Source organism: Dromaius novaehollandiae, chromosome 2, assembly GCF_036370855.1.
Source record: "Dromaius novaehollandiae isolate bDroNov1 chromosome 2, bDroNov1.hap1, whole genome shotgun sequence".
NCBI lineage: Eukaryota > Metazoa > Chordata > Aves > Casuariiformes > Dromaiidae > Dromaius > Dromaius novaehollandiae.
In genome coordinates, this window is record NC_088099.1 from 103,840,285 (window position 1) to 103,855,033 (window position 14,749).

The window sequence follows — 14,749 nt, forward strand, 5'->3', positions numbered from 1 at the left end:
CCCTGTCCATATTTCTGACATTTATTTTAACAAAACTAACATGTTGAGATCCTCCTTGTGGGACACTGGTAACCAGCCCAGAACTGCTCTACAAGCCTTACAGAGGGCAATAACCTCTATATGAGTGGGTGGTCACAAAGAGGCCAAGTTACAAAGCTGAGAATAATCGTGCCTCCTCTAAGTCACAGCCCAAGATCCTAGCTGTTAGTCCATACATTAATATTGCATACATTAATATTCAAGAGCGCATCTCGAAACATAGATTAGAAAAAGCTACAAGGATTTGAAAGCTCCTACCTCTGCAAGGCAAGACAATTCCTGAAATATCTTGGTCCTTGCACTCAAACCCATACTGCTAAATACAGGTTGACCAGTTTGTAAGAACCAGGTAAAATATATGCCACACAGGTAATTACTATGCTGTATTGCTGCTTATTGTTTGCTACAAAGGAGAATGAGAATACCTCATCCTTCAGTGGATCTTGTCAACCATATGCATCTTTCTAATTGCAGAGCTAGATGATTTTCATGGTGACTGCAATATGTATGATCAAGTTCTTCCATTGACAGTCCACACTGAAAACTAATGAAAAAAGTAGTAAACAATGCTGTGCTCTTTCATTTGACTTCCACCTACAAACATGGCATGGCTCACTGATTTTCTGGTGAAACTGCCTAAAATAGTCCCTGATTATTTTACTTACATTTGGGGCTTATTTTTTCAACAACTGCTCCGTCTTCATGAATGGCAGTCTGCAAACCTTAACTCAGAAGACTATCTCTAAGTTCTCCACTGGTGCCAACTCTTTTAAACATGTGTGTCAATGATCTGCCTGAAATTCGAGCTTGTAAATAATCTAACTTGATGACATCTGTTTGGGCATTCAGTCTTAGGACTTTTCTGACCTTGAAAATAACCTGAAACCTGATTCAGCAGTAATACTGTCATAATTGGCATTTGCAGCTGAATGCTTCAAAACCAGTTTTGAGCTCTTCCCATCATCATAATTTCTCCTGTTGTTCGAAAGTTCAGTTTCTCAATTAATGAAATACAATTCATATCTGGTCTAGCTCATAGTTTCTCTTGCTAGATCTCTGACTTATCTTGTCCATCTGATGACACTAGCTGTCCATGTCAAGACCTGCAACAACCTATTGACAAAGTTGTTGGACCTACCGCTCACACTCTTCAAACATTTGCTATCACTTTGCTACTCAGGAGGGAATGTGGTATTACAGCTTTGGCCTCCTCACCTCATGCTACATTGGCCAAGATACAGCTCCATACTAATTTTGGGCTGCCCAGGCTGAATAACAATGCCCTACCACATATCAGTTCTGAAGCCAGTGGAGCTGAAAGGGTCATGAATATCAAAACCTTGCTTGACCTTCTGCTGTATTTGAAACTATTTAGTCCCTGTCTGACTTACCTAATATTCTGATATCGCATATGGTCAGCTCTGTTATATTGCGTCATTTTGACAGCAGAAAACACAGATCTTGCTGGGAGTGACCTGCTGAGAATACTACCATTTGACAGCCATGTTTAATGATGGGATCTTCCTAAATTACTTCTACATTGCTTGAAGCTAGAATGCTGCAACCAGACCCTGTTTGGGCATGAGAATCTGAACTGCAGGTGCACACTATGATTCACAACATAGAGAGTAACTCTCTTAACCAGTGCTAGGTGCTAGGTGCATGAAATTCTGCCTCTGAAAATGTTTTTGTTTGTGATATGATCAGATCTGCATATACTAGTACTGCTAGTAATATTATTTATATGAGCACTCTATCACTGATCATGAGAAAAAAATGAAAGAAGCCAGGGTAAACAGATGCTTTCAAAGAGATCTAGGAGATAAAGAAACCAGTATGATTTAAAAATTAAAACTACTGTTCGGTTGGTCAACGTCTCAGTCTCCTTTCTCAGTAGCATCCAGATTATGCATCCCAACATCCAACTAACAGGCTGGGTATTCTGTTAGGTGGTCGCATTCTCTTACTTCATGGTTTAAGTATGTTGTCAGGTCCACAGGCATTGAGCATATCATCTTTTTCAAGGAGCCTCAGGAGTCCTGTCTGTTCAGGGACGTTGCTAGGCAGTAAAGCTGGCATTTCAATTTAGAGTGTGCTAACTACTTTATACTGCCTCCCCCATCAATGTTCATTTCAAATCACAGAGGCATTAATTGCAGAGGTGGAAGGTGAGAGAAAGAGACCTCTGTACTGATATTTAATAGTATGGTGAGCTAAAACAAGAAACACACACATCTTTTGTATGAATCATTTTGTTTTCACGTTACTGCGATGTTTACCGTATGTATGGAAAAAGTAACTACAAGTTGTAATTTACCCTCAAAGGACTACAGTGGAACTACAGATGTGCTCAAAATTACACACATCTTTAACCTTAGCTGGACTGAGGCCAGCAGTGCCAAGAGGAAATAAGATAATGAATAAAGGCTTATTTTTACACTGCTAGACTTGTCCGATTACATCAGGTATTCATATCGATGCACATGTGCATCTGCAATATTGTAGAGGGAGTGTTCACTATAGAACCAGAAACTAAATGTCTTCATATTTCTGCTGTTCATTACCTCCAATTATATCACTTGTATTTAGGAAGAACTTCTCTGGAGTCAGTGTTCAGCTGATAACTTCTTCTGCATGAATCATGATAATGTCTGTTGCTATTTACACAGCAATGAAGATTATCAAGATGAACAGAAAATAGGAATGACCCTTTTTACTCATCAGAATGTAGTCTGTTGTGTTATTTTTTATGCTGCGAGCCTCACCAGTAATTATTGAAGCAGATGACCATACCAAAGGAAGCAGAACTCTAAGGCATAGAGGTATTTCTTGAAGTAGGGGGATTTGACTGGTCCTTCATATTATTAAAAAAGACACTAAATTATCCAAAATGAAGCGCAAAAGAAGGCTAGCAGCACTTATCAAAACAACAATCAGTATGTGCTGATTAAATTTATTAACTAGTTTATTTCAGAGAGGGTTTTCCAGAGTAGCTTTAATGAAGCATTTGTAATTTGCTCTGAAAAAAAAAAGATTTGGATTTTGAAGAGGGACTTTTTTCCCTTTACATCTGCCAGAACACAACTTATTTCTGCATAAGCTTGGCTTTTACGCACATCTTTTTTGCTTTAGATTTTCTAGGGACTGGCAACTGTAAATACAAATTTTAAGTACTTAGGACCAGATTCTCAAACTCTTATTCCGTTTAAATAGCATCCTGTTCCTTAACTGACTCCACTGGAGTGAGATACAGCGTAGTCTGTCAGAATCTGGCACTGAGTGGTTTGCTCATCAATATCTTTCGCTTCTGCCATCAGATACTAAACAGTTACAGGAGGTTGTTTTAAAACTGATTACAACAAAATCAAAGCAGAATCCACTGATATGGTTTTGTTCACAAAGGCTGAAGTCTGATATCGTTATTCATGTGACAACTGGCTCATATTCAAGTCACAAGCCTTTCTACATGTGATCCATCTCACAAGCCCTGAAACAGACCTAAAGACATACTAACAGGGCTCACTTTTACTCCATTATCTGAATATTCAATTAATAAAAGGCCATAAATGGCTTATTATGTGACACTAATGGCTAAGCTGGGAGTCGCATGTGCAATTTCTGTAAGCCCACAATGAATGATTTGTGACAGGCCAGATCTATGTGTGAGGATATGGAGGAGGAACAAAACAAATATTCTTGACTGTAACTGACTATTAAAATGATTGAAAGTCAGTGGGCTTCCACTCTGTAGGCAGAGATAGTTTTATTTCATTTTTCCCTTTCCTAAAGACAGCAAGAAACAGAAAATGTGATAACAATGTGGAGACTACAGTTCTTTGGAGGGCTCAGAAATGCTTTATCTGTGGAATGATTTCAGTGAGTTCAGGATGTCAGCTCACATGCAAAAGCAGATTAAACAAGGATGGCTGAAGTGGTTACCGCTCTTGGCTGCAGCCACTCTTTGCTGGAGGCTGTTGCTCCAACAGCAAGGACAACTTCAGCGGCTGTCCCCCCGCCCTCACATCTTACAATGGTTTATAGGTGAAAGTTAGGGTAAACTGAAATCAGAGCCACTTTCTGGCAATGGACAGGACTGTTACGTGCAGCAGTTCTCTTGCTGCCTATTCTCTTCACCTCTCTCTACTGTATCTACCTCAACAGGTCCCTCTGAAGAAGGGCTGTTATAGACAAAGGGAAGTGGTAACAGCTTCTGCTTTTTCAACTTAATTTGTCACCATGGGTGAATCAACGTCAGTAGTGCACAAACATCCCTATAAACGATTCACCACTGCTGGCAGTAATGAATACTTTTGCTCAGAGTTTAATTTGGCTAACTCCTGAGTGACCTGAGGTTTGTGAAATGTCCATGTCCCGGTGAAACACAAGAAAAAGGAAACTTAGAAAGAATTCCTATCTAATATTCACTGTCTTATATCCTGGAGCAGAGATGGCTCACATGCCACCAGGTATAGCAGATATGAACCATGATATCATTATACATAGCCCACCATCATATTATATGTATATATGTATATGTATATATATGTGTGTGTATACACACACACACACATATTTCCATTATTACTGGGTAACACTAAGGTCTGTGTTAGTGGGAGGCTTGTTAAATGTGTTTGAAAGGAACTATTCAACTCTCAGCAAGTAAAAATTTCCTTTCCCCTGTCCTAGAAGATTGCTTTTCTTTTGTCTTTTCCATTTAAATATTTATTCTGGATTTTGGAAGGGATAAAATCAGCTGAAAGAAGGAAAATACTGCCCCAGAAATGAAGAGTATAAGAGAGTGGTAATAGGAACAAGGTTAAGGACAGAAAGGCAGAACAGGGAATTTTTCATGAAGAACTTCTAAGTGAAAGGCTTTGTACTTTAAGACCACAATAAATCAAAACCACTGATCATACAGTACAAAGAACAAAGACCACAGGTTTCCAAATTGTCTTACTCAGAAGAACATGACTGGCGGGTCAAAAGGCCACTTAGCTCAAGAGCTGTGACAGTAGTCAGTAGCAGATATTTGAGAAAGAATAAAAGAAACAGCAAACAAAGAACAATATTTCTGCTGAAGTTTTCCTCCAGCCTCCTTGCTATTGCAAGGTCCTTCTGAAAGGGTCTTTTCCCACTATTTACCTCCTTTCCCACATGTAATTCCAGAACCTGAGTGGTCTCAAAACACAGGCCTGAGAGACTACTGAAAACTTCTGCCCACTCCAAGCATTTCCTTTTGTTTCCTATTAGTCAGTTATTAATTCACAAAAAGGCCTTCCCTTCTATCCAGTGGGAGCTTAATTTCCATAGGAGTCTTTTGAGAGAGTGACTTTTGAAAACACAATATACTTCACTGATAACCAGAGAATCTTTAAATATGACCTCACTGACTCCTTCAGAGTGTTTTGACAGATTTATGTGACATGACACCCCTCTATAAAAGCCCTAGTATTTATATTTGTATCCTCTAGCTTAAATTCCACTGATGTGCATGGTACTGACATCAGGCAAACAGGTCCCTGAATCACAATGGGAACCTTTCCCTCTTGGTGAAGGTAGGTTTGAGCAAAAGAAATATGGAGAAGCCAGCAACCATGATATCTAAATAGCTTTAAATCATGTTAAGTACTTTGGGACAAGTCAGGCAATAGTATCAACAGTGAGAACATTTTGGTATCAGCAGGCAGATTGAGAGTGTATCATATCAGGAATTATTGTCAGCTTGATGAAAACTCATTTTTTTCAGCAGAAAGCTTTTTCCAGAGGAAAATTTTTGAGCAACACAAATTACAACCCCGTGGTACTGTGGCTCCGGGACAGTACCTCTTTTTCCCACCCCATCCATCCCTGCCTGTCGCCCTGCTCTGAACTTTCCAGGCCTCCTCCCACAGCCAGAGGGTAGAGACTTTCAAAGCTTCAGTCAGAGCAAAGAGGACAGAGGAAGAGTGCTGAGCATACCCTTTCCTTGTTTCAGAAAATCAGATATCCAAGCCCAGCATTCACTCTCACTGGGGATTATTTTATAGCTCCAAAATCATCACTGACAAAAAGCTTTCCTAACACACAGCCTAAATTTTCTTTTTTTTAGCGTGAGTCAGTTGCTCCTGGTTATACAATCATCTGCTCTGCAACCATGTGGAATTTCTTTCCTTTCGTATCCCCCAAATACATGTAGATGTTGATGCTCTTTCTTTAATACCTTTTATGACGACTTAGGAAATGTAAGATTATCTACACAGAGGACATTTCAAGTCATGCTGCGGTTTGATTTTGTTCTGCAAGCTCTTTAAGAGTACAAGACAGCAGAAAGAAAGGCAGATGATAAGTCTTTGTATTGGTAAGATTCAGGGGTAGTTGTTTGGCTTCAGATATTAGCACAGGTTTCTCTTCATATTATTGTTTTATATATTTGTGGTAGCACCTAACAGATACCTTAGAGCTTGGGAGTCCAATGCCTGAGACTCAGCACACACCTCACACCGATAGTCTTTCTCTAAGGATCTAAGTCAAGGGTTTAGACAATAGTCCTTAGGTGATTAGGTGTAGGTAAACAGTGCCATGAGAGGGCAAGGGAACAAATTAAGTCTGGCCAAGAGTAGCCGCTTTATTTAATAGTCACCGTAACCACAATCATGAATACCCATGCTAATGTTTGTATCTTGAATTCCGAAGTTTGGATGGATACACTTTCAGAACAACCCTGCAGGTGCACACGCATGTGCACACGCATGTGTACACACTTGTGCACAAACACATTTCCAACTTTCTTCATAAAACAATCCTTCCAACACCCCCATGCTAACAGCTGTCTTCTAAACCTTCTCCTGCTTTTCAATAATGACCTACAATGTTCTTTATGATATAGAGCTTGCTAGCTAAATCCAGTGAGGTGTGCAAATGTAAGTCCAAAAACTGTAGGGCTTTTTATTATTACTGTACAAAGCAAGACTTTTATATTTCTTCCTCATAATATTGAAGAGTTTATATATTGACCCCATAGAATTTTGACTCGCGCTCCTGTTGTACTTTGCTCAAAATTCTTATATAGTTTTTTGTCCATTATCACTATCTTTCTTTTTATTTGGTGCCACTGCTTTTTCTTTCTTTTTCTTTCTCTCACACACACTGGATTTCATGTCATCCACATTTGTTGGCTTCTTTGTCTCTAAATCTATTCAGATCTGCAAGCAACTCCTTTCTTTGTTAGTTTTCTCCTGATATTCTCTCCTTTCTTCCCTCTTTTCTCCCCCCAAAACTGGTTAAAGGCTTTTCCTCTTTTCAAGCACAACTGTTCTGGAGACCAAAGACAGGCATTCTTGGCTGTATGCATTCAGGACAAAAGCATGCTATTTCATTAAGATGACTGCTATTGATGATGGGATGTTTTGATGGTATTCCCCCCACCCGTCCTTTGCTTGCTGGGGTTTACAGTCAAATTGTGTGGTTTGAGGGCAAGGTGAAGAGGACTGGGAAGAGGAAGTAAGTGTTGCCTACAAATCTGAGGGAGGTTGGCAATGGTAAAGAGAACTACAAACAATTCATCCTGAGACACAAGTATCCTGATTTACAGATTAATGTAGTTTTACTATTTTTGTGACTGCCAGAGTGTGTGACCTTAACCATAAACAAAGAGAATGGAAATAAGGTTTAAAATGGAAAGCTATGTGCACAGTTCCTGTTATGTCACTCCCTCTGGCAGAAAAAGCAGGAAGACTGTTACTCAGATTTCTCAAGGTATTAAACATGTGGCAAGTTGTCTCAAATGTTGTTAATACAACTCTGAATATGCCTTCTGAAGAGTAACTATGCTGCCCTTTCTTTTTTGTGTTTGGAAAGCATAACTTCTCCCTTTTGCATTTTTTCCCACTCAAAATGTATTTAGCTTGAAGAAATTTTCCAGTCTCATCTTTTAAAAAAAAGTTATTCAAAGGAGACTGAGTATCAGCAGCACTAAATGTATGGGGGAGATAGAGAGTTACATATGTCAAGCTGCTTGTATGAGTAAATATTTGCTGGATCAGGTCCTATATTTGCTAAGTTTAATATGATGGTATGAATAAAGAACATTAGAATTTATCATAAAAACTGCAGGACTTTTCACTCTACCAAAGAACATTTTAACCTTCAACCATACTGTGCAAAGCAGTATGTCATTAAAAATTCAGAACATTGTCTACAGTATAAAAGAAGATTGTTTAAAAGGTCCCACTGACTGCAACTATAAAACATGAAAATACTACCACTGTTCTAATTTCCCTTCAGTAATTACTTTTTTCCTACTTGCTTTTCAACTTTGGAGATGCTTACATCTTCAGAAACCAATCTCCCACATCTGTTCACTGTGGTTACAACTCTGTCTTAGATAAACTGATATCATACCTTCTGTCTTTGTTTAATCAAGCATGAGGTAAGGGCTGTTTTGAAACTGCATTGATTTAGCAAGAGTAGCAAACAAAATGCAGAAAAAAAAGCAAGAAAGGGTTTAAATACATGTACTTCTTGGGCTCACAAGTGCCTATCTTTCTCCCATAGAGTGCCATACATCTGTTCCAGCTCTCTTTTCTCATATCCCAGGATTATCTGTTCTGTCTCAGAGTTGTGACTCTTGGATCTATAATGCAGTGTTTGACATCAGTTTGGCTCATGGGATATTATCTTTACCATTATAAATTAATTCATCTTTTGAAAAAGTAGTGTCCTACTTTCAAATGAAATTGTTTTTAAAAGAAAATCACCCTTGTGCACCTTGTGCCTGAGCACATATCGTTTTGTCCGCTTTCACAGTAAAATCTCTGTTATCCTGAAATAATTTTAGACAGGCAACATATTGCATTAAATCATCTGCCTCAAGAGGTATATTAAGGACTGACAAACTCATTTGAATAATACAACAGCTGACCTAACTCTTAACGTTAACATCAAAACACCATCGGACTGAAGTTTAAAGAAGTTCAGTTAGCCCTTGCCTGTTCCCCTCACCCACAAATATTTTTACCTGCCTCAGCCCATCTTGGTTTTAGAGAGAACTGGAAAACTCTGAAGTAAGGTAAGAAATCATTGCTATTTTGTTTTGACTGAATTCAACAGGCACAAGAATTCCCTAAGGCAGCCTTGTTACCATATTTTTCATCCCAGTCTCTGAAAGAGGTGAAGGTACAACTTCTAGGAAATGTCAAAAACTACAGACAATTTTTCAAAAAACCAAACAGTAAAATTCAAACTTTACCAGGTTCACCATCACTGTGTGATGAATAAGAAGACATATTTTTTTTAATTTCAGAGCAATAAGAGAAAACAATTCAGCCAGTAGAATGAAAATGAAAAATTTATGACTTTTCCTAGCCATATTAGAGACTATTATGTTAAAGCCCTTATGCAAATACTTAGTAGAAATTTATGTATAATATTATCCTCTGGCAGAATCCTTTTTCTGCTTTTCTGTGTGTAGCAGTCAATTAGAGATTATTTTACATGCTCATCTATGAACAGAAATGGAAAATAAAGGGAGTTTCCCTGCATGATTCTTTTTACAACTGGAAATACATTTGCTTTTCTTGAGTTTTTTGCACTGAAGACAGTGGGAGTCTCACCTGTATTCTCTGTCGGGTCTGGGCCTATTGAAATTTCTGACTGGAAAATAAAGAGCCCAACACAAAAGAATGCAAAACAGAGAAATTATATTCAGCCATAAAACCACAAAACTGACTTCGCACTTTGTCTACGAATGCCAGAAAAGCATGAGATGATAGCTTAGCAGGTTGCTCGATAGGAGCATTCCTGACAAGTGCAAGCATCTGTCATTAAAATGGGGGTCAAATCCCACAGTCCTTACTCAGGCGAGATGGCTACTGATGCTTATAGAACATCTGTTAAGAGTAAAGACAGTGTAATTCCTATTATCCTTAATTTAACCATGTATATCTTTTTTTTTTTTTTTTTTTTTTTTTTTTGCAAGGCGTCAAGTCCCATTAGAATCCAACAGAATTAATAGGAGCTCCTCTATTCACTTGAAGTGCTTTGGGTATGTTGCAAACATGTTGTCTAAGCAGTAGGGAAAACATACATGGGAATTTATACAAGGAGTGTGGATAAACTGTACCAGGAACAAGGGTTTAATTGAATTGCACTAGTTGTTCTCTTGGTCTTGCCTTTTCCCTTCCAGATGATTGTTTCTAGTGACACATACAAAAGTAGCTGTCCTCCTGCGCTTAACTGCTGGATCAGCTTTTTCTGAATCCTTCACTTCCTTTGCAATATTTGACACTCCAAATGGGTCAATACTGGTCAGCCACATCAGTGCTTTCTAGACCTCACATTTCATGAAATGTGCTGGAGATTTAAACAAGACAGAAATGATTGCCCCCAAAAGGGACCAACATTGTTTACACAGAAGGCTGTTCCTGACGTTTGTGTTCTGCAGCTGCTTGTTTGCAAGATGATTGATGCCTCAGTTGCAATGCTCCATGCATGTAAATGAATAACCTTGAAGAAAGGCCTTAACTCTTGATAACATGGCTGGATCTCTGTGAACACAGGCACCTTGCCCCATTTTGTATTCACTCATATTGTGGGAAAATGTTAGCATTATCTTCAGTCCTGAAAAGGTGCATAACTGACTGCAGTGAAATGGAGCTCTAGGAGCCAATACAGCTAATAGATGCATCTTGAGATGTGGACAGCGTGGGACACGGTGGGTTTCAGTATGTCTGGTTGAAAACGTAAGAATTTCTTATTTGCTGAACTTCTGCAGCAGCTGCCATACCTCACCTGCCAGCGTGACTGTTTTGGAGACTCTGGTTTTGATTCTCCTCTGCATCCCAGTGTAGTACGCAAGCTGGCACTGCTGCAGCTCTTAAGACCACTTCACAGCACAATGGCATATTTTAAAGATGACAGCATTATGAACTGTTCCAAAGGAGCTATTTGGCTTTTAAGATGACTGCTCCAGAAAGAATTCTCTGGCTTAACAGCACTAGGAAAAGGGCAAGGGAAATACAGATGCTGCAGTCTGGTTAAGGAAATGACAAGCTCCTGTGCTGTAGTACTTAAGCATAGTCTCTAGCCAACACCATTTATGAGCTGTTACATACAGCTGCAATCACACACAGGCTCAGTGAGGCTTTCTATAGGGCTCACATTTGTTTTCACATTCACTTCGTAAATGAGTTTGTAATGTGGTGCGAATGGTAGCAAATGGACATTAAATGAGGCTTGTATGTAGACTGATCCTTTGTAAATATATAGGCTATTATAAAAGCAAATAATAAGAAGTCAGACTAAACAACAGCAGCCCCAGCAACAGAAACCAGTGAAAAAGAGTTGTATACTGTTGTTTTACATATACGGCACTTTGAAATGTGGGTTTCCTGTTTAAACTGTCTTCACTCCAGCCCCAACTTCTCTCTCCATACTAAACCTACAACATATTTTACATTGCCATGGATACTTTGGACAGAAGACAGTGTGCACTAGCAATCTATTTTTCCGCAGGAAACTATTCCAAGAACCTGTCCCACACTGCAGTGCTCATGTGTAGTTTTTGCTCAACAGTATACAATCTTTTTTGAAAGGGTATGACTAGCTGGTACTTCAGCTGCCCATTTGCAAGCCTGGAATAGGCCCAAAGCTTTACCATTCTCCAGGATAATTATTGCTTACAGCATTTTGCTATCACTTGCCGCTGCTAGCTGTTTACACCCTCCTAAGCAGGATGTGATAGATTGCAACAGGAAACAGTCTTCAGGGTGCAAAGAAGCAATGACAGTTCACGATCTTTAGGGGACTAAAATCCAATCAAACCACAAAGATAGCCAAACAGAAGTCAGCACAAGGGAACTACACAGAGGTTAAGGTATTACAGGTTCAGAAGGGGAATAATAAGCAGCGATCCTTATGAGGTAAGCATCTCATCTAATAAAAACCCCCTAAGTTCTCAAAATAGTAAATAATCAAAGAAAATGGTCAGGAGCTTAGGCGTACTTGATGGTGAACTTCTGCTTGCCACAGAGGTCAAGAATGCGATCTGTTATTTCACAGTATCTGTTCCTCTTTTGCTTCTTCTCTAGCAATTTGACCTGATGTCTTTTGTCCTTCCCAGCGGTGGACTTCCTTCAGGGCAACATTCAGTTACGGACTGCAACATTATTTGAATCCTTCATAACACTGTACTCTTCCCCAAAACAATATCACAGTATTATCAAGCTTTTTAGATAAGAGGTCAGTGGGGCTCCAGGGCTGGTGAGCAGGGGTCTTCTCTTCTCAGTAACCCTCAGCCCTCAGGTTGTCTGACCTTAGCAGGGGCAGGCTGAACTTCAAGCTCCAGAGGGGTGCAGCAACTTCCTCCTCTCTTTTCCGCCAGATGGGGTACAAAATAATCCTTTCCCTGGAACAGACCTTTCCCTCATCTGCTCCCCTTCTAGTGCCCAGTGGCTGCTCTGGCATGCAAGCTCTGCCCTGTTGTGATACTTCTCTAGGTGAATCAGGAGAATCACAAATCAGGAGCGGAGGGGGGGTGGGACTGACTGGGCCAGTCCACTTCCCCACTCCTGGAGCAGACAGGCCATGCACAGCAATATCCCAGCTCTTGGGAGAACAACAGATGAATGACCAGAAGCACAGCAAAGCTAGGGCTGTGCAAGGTTGTGCACAGCATGGCACAATTAGTATCACAAATACTATGGTACTGACATAGTAATATATACTTAATGATTGGTTGTTTTCTTCACCATTTTGAATACTTCCAACTTACAAAATTTCTTTACACTTCAGATTCATCTTCTTGTAAATGTGAATACCCTGTGTTTTTGCCTGACCACAGTTACATCTGGAATACTACTGCCTTTGCAGGCAAAATCTGATCTTGTACAGAAAGTACAATAGCAACAATACATGCCTTGGTATAGGCTGCCTTACATAATTCCCATTGTTAATTTAAATCAATCTGAGATAAGATACATTCACTACTCAGAAGCTACAGAGTTCTTGCAGAGAGCTGAAAACTTTAACTTATTTTCCAGGCCAATTTTTTTTAACGTATCTTCCATATATTCCACTCTATTTGATCACAGGATTTTTGGATGTGCAGAGAGGTGCTGTTTTATGCAATGTTATATAGCTGCTTGAGACCTTCCTTTTACTGTGTGCAGTTCATCTATCTACATCAAGTTTTAACAAATAAGGTTACAAATACTTAGAACTGTATACATACTTTTAGTACTCTCATTTCTCAGTCTGCCAATGACTGCACAAATTTTCATGTTGCCATTTATTAAAGATATAAATCTACACAAAGAGTAGTTATTCTGCTCTCTTCTCCTTTTACATGTTACAATTCTCCCTGCTTCCTTTCTAGCAGAGGCATTTTTCTCTTCCTTGCTTGATCACATTAAATGTCTATCAATACCGGAGAGAAAACTCCTTTTAAAACCTTTGTGAAACTCTGCCTTTAAATCATCACGGCCTGCTACCTTATTTAGCTTCAGATTTTTAAAGGCATGTCCGCTCCTTTCTTTATAAGTGAGCCTGACAAAATGGGCCTTTATTAAGTATTGCTCATCTTGGATTCTTGACTGCTGAAGAAAGGAAGCTTTACTAATAGGTATGCCTCTTCTTTTGATCTTGCCAGCAACACATTTTATTTTTTTAAGTGGCTTTTATTATTGTCTTCTAAATATTACTGAAAATCCCTCCCTAGTTCTAGTACTTTTAATTGGTCACATAATGGAACTCCCTTCAGCCTCTGTGGATATCAGTTGGTTGAATCCAAACTGCTTCCCACCAGATCTGTCAGGGAGTGTTCAGACCATCTATCACTGCTATAGTAGTACAGGAAAGTTGATTTAGCAGGACACTGGTGTCATATAGCATATATTCTCCCATTCTAACAGTATTATTTTATAATTTTTTATTTTCAAAGTACATATTTATTCCTCTCAGCTTCAGTGCTGCAAATAGCTATAAATCATTGAATATGCAACATTAAGTTTCTTATTTAAAAACTAATCTCAGTCTTTATAAAAGACTGCCCTAAAATTGCTGACAGAAGTCACAACTACCCAGAATTTACTTCCTCATCAGCATTCCCTGACTGTTTAACCACATCTCTTGCCACCTTCCTAGAAAGCCAAATGCTCCTTACTGCTGAAAAAGTATAAGAATTCAATTCACCTAGTCCTCTTCTGGAGAGGAGTGTTTAGTCCCTCCTCAGGGGAGCAGTAGGAAGTTCTTCACCGGGAAGCTGGGTGAAGCTGTGGCCCTATTGTTTGTTGAAGACTGGCATCCTGCTCACTTCTCATCTGCTACATCCACACCGTTTCCTTCCCAATGCTTTCCTTTCAGCCTTAGAGTATCTCTTTTCCCACCTCCATTTCCAATAGTTGAGTTCCACCACTGTTATTTTTATTTCCTGTGATGTTCCACCTTCCACACCTTAGCCTCTCCTTCATATTATTGTTCAGTCTTAATCAAATCCTCTTGAATACCCACATGCTTGTGATTTTTTTTATTTGTGGTGTTCTTCTCCCTTTACTTTGATTTCATCTTTTTTTTTCGCTATAAGAGTTTGCTATTGAGTATCATGGTGCTGTGTCTTAATGTCTACATCAGACTCAGATTGTATTTCTAGACCTTTTCTAGACATTTCTTTTCCAACTGCATTCAGTTCTTCAGGGGATTTAATCCCTTCCTTTTTCTTTTTATGATGTGTTGCTAT

At 39.2% G+C, this 14,749-nt stretch overlaps 1 long non-coding RNA gene across 1 annotated transcript in view; it reads right to left on the reverse strand.

Annotated features, from left to right (window-relative positions):
• The window catches only part of LOC112991999 (uncharacterized), a 146,564-nt gene that overhangs the window by 73,205 nt on the left and 58,610 nt on the right, over positions 1-14,749 (reverse strand). The window lies entirely within an intron of this gene.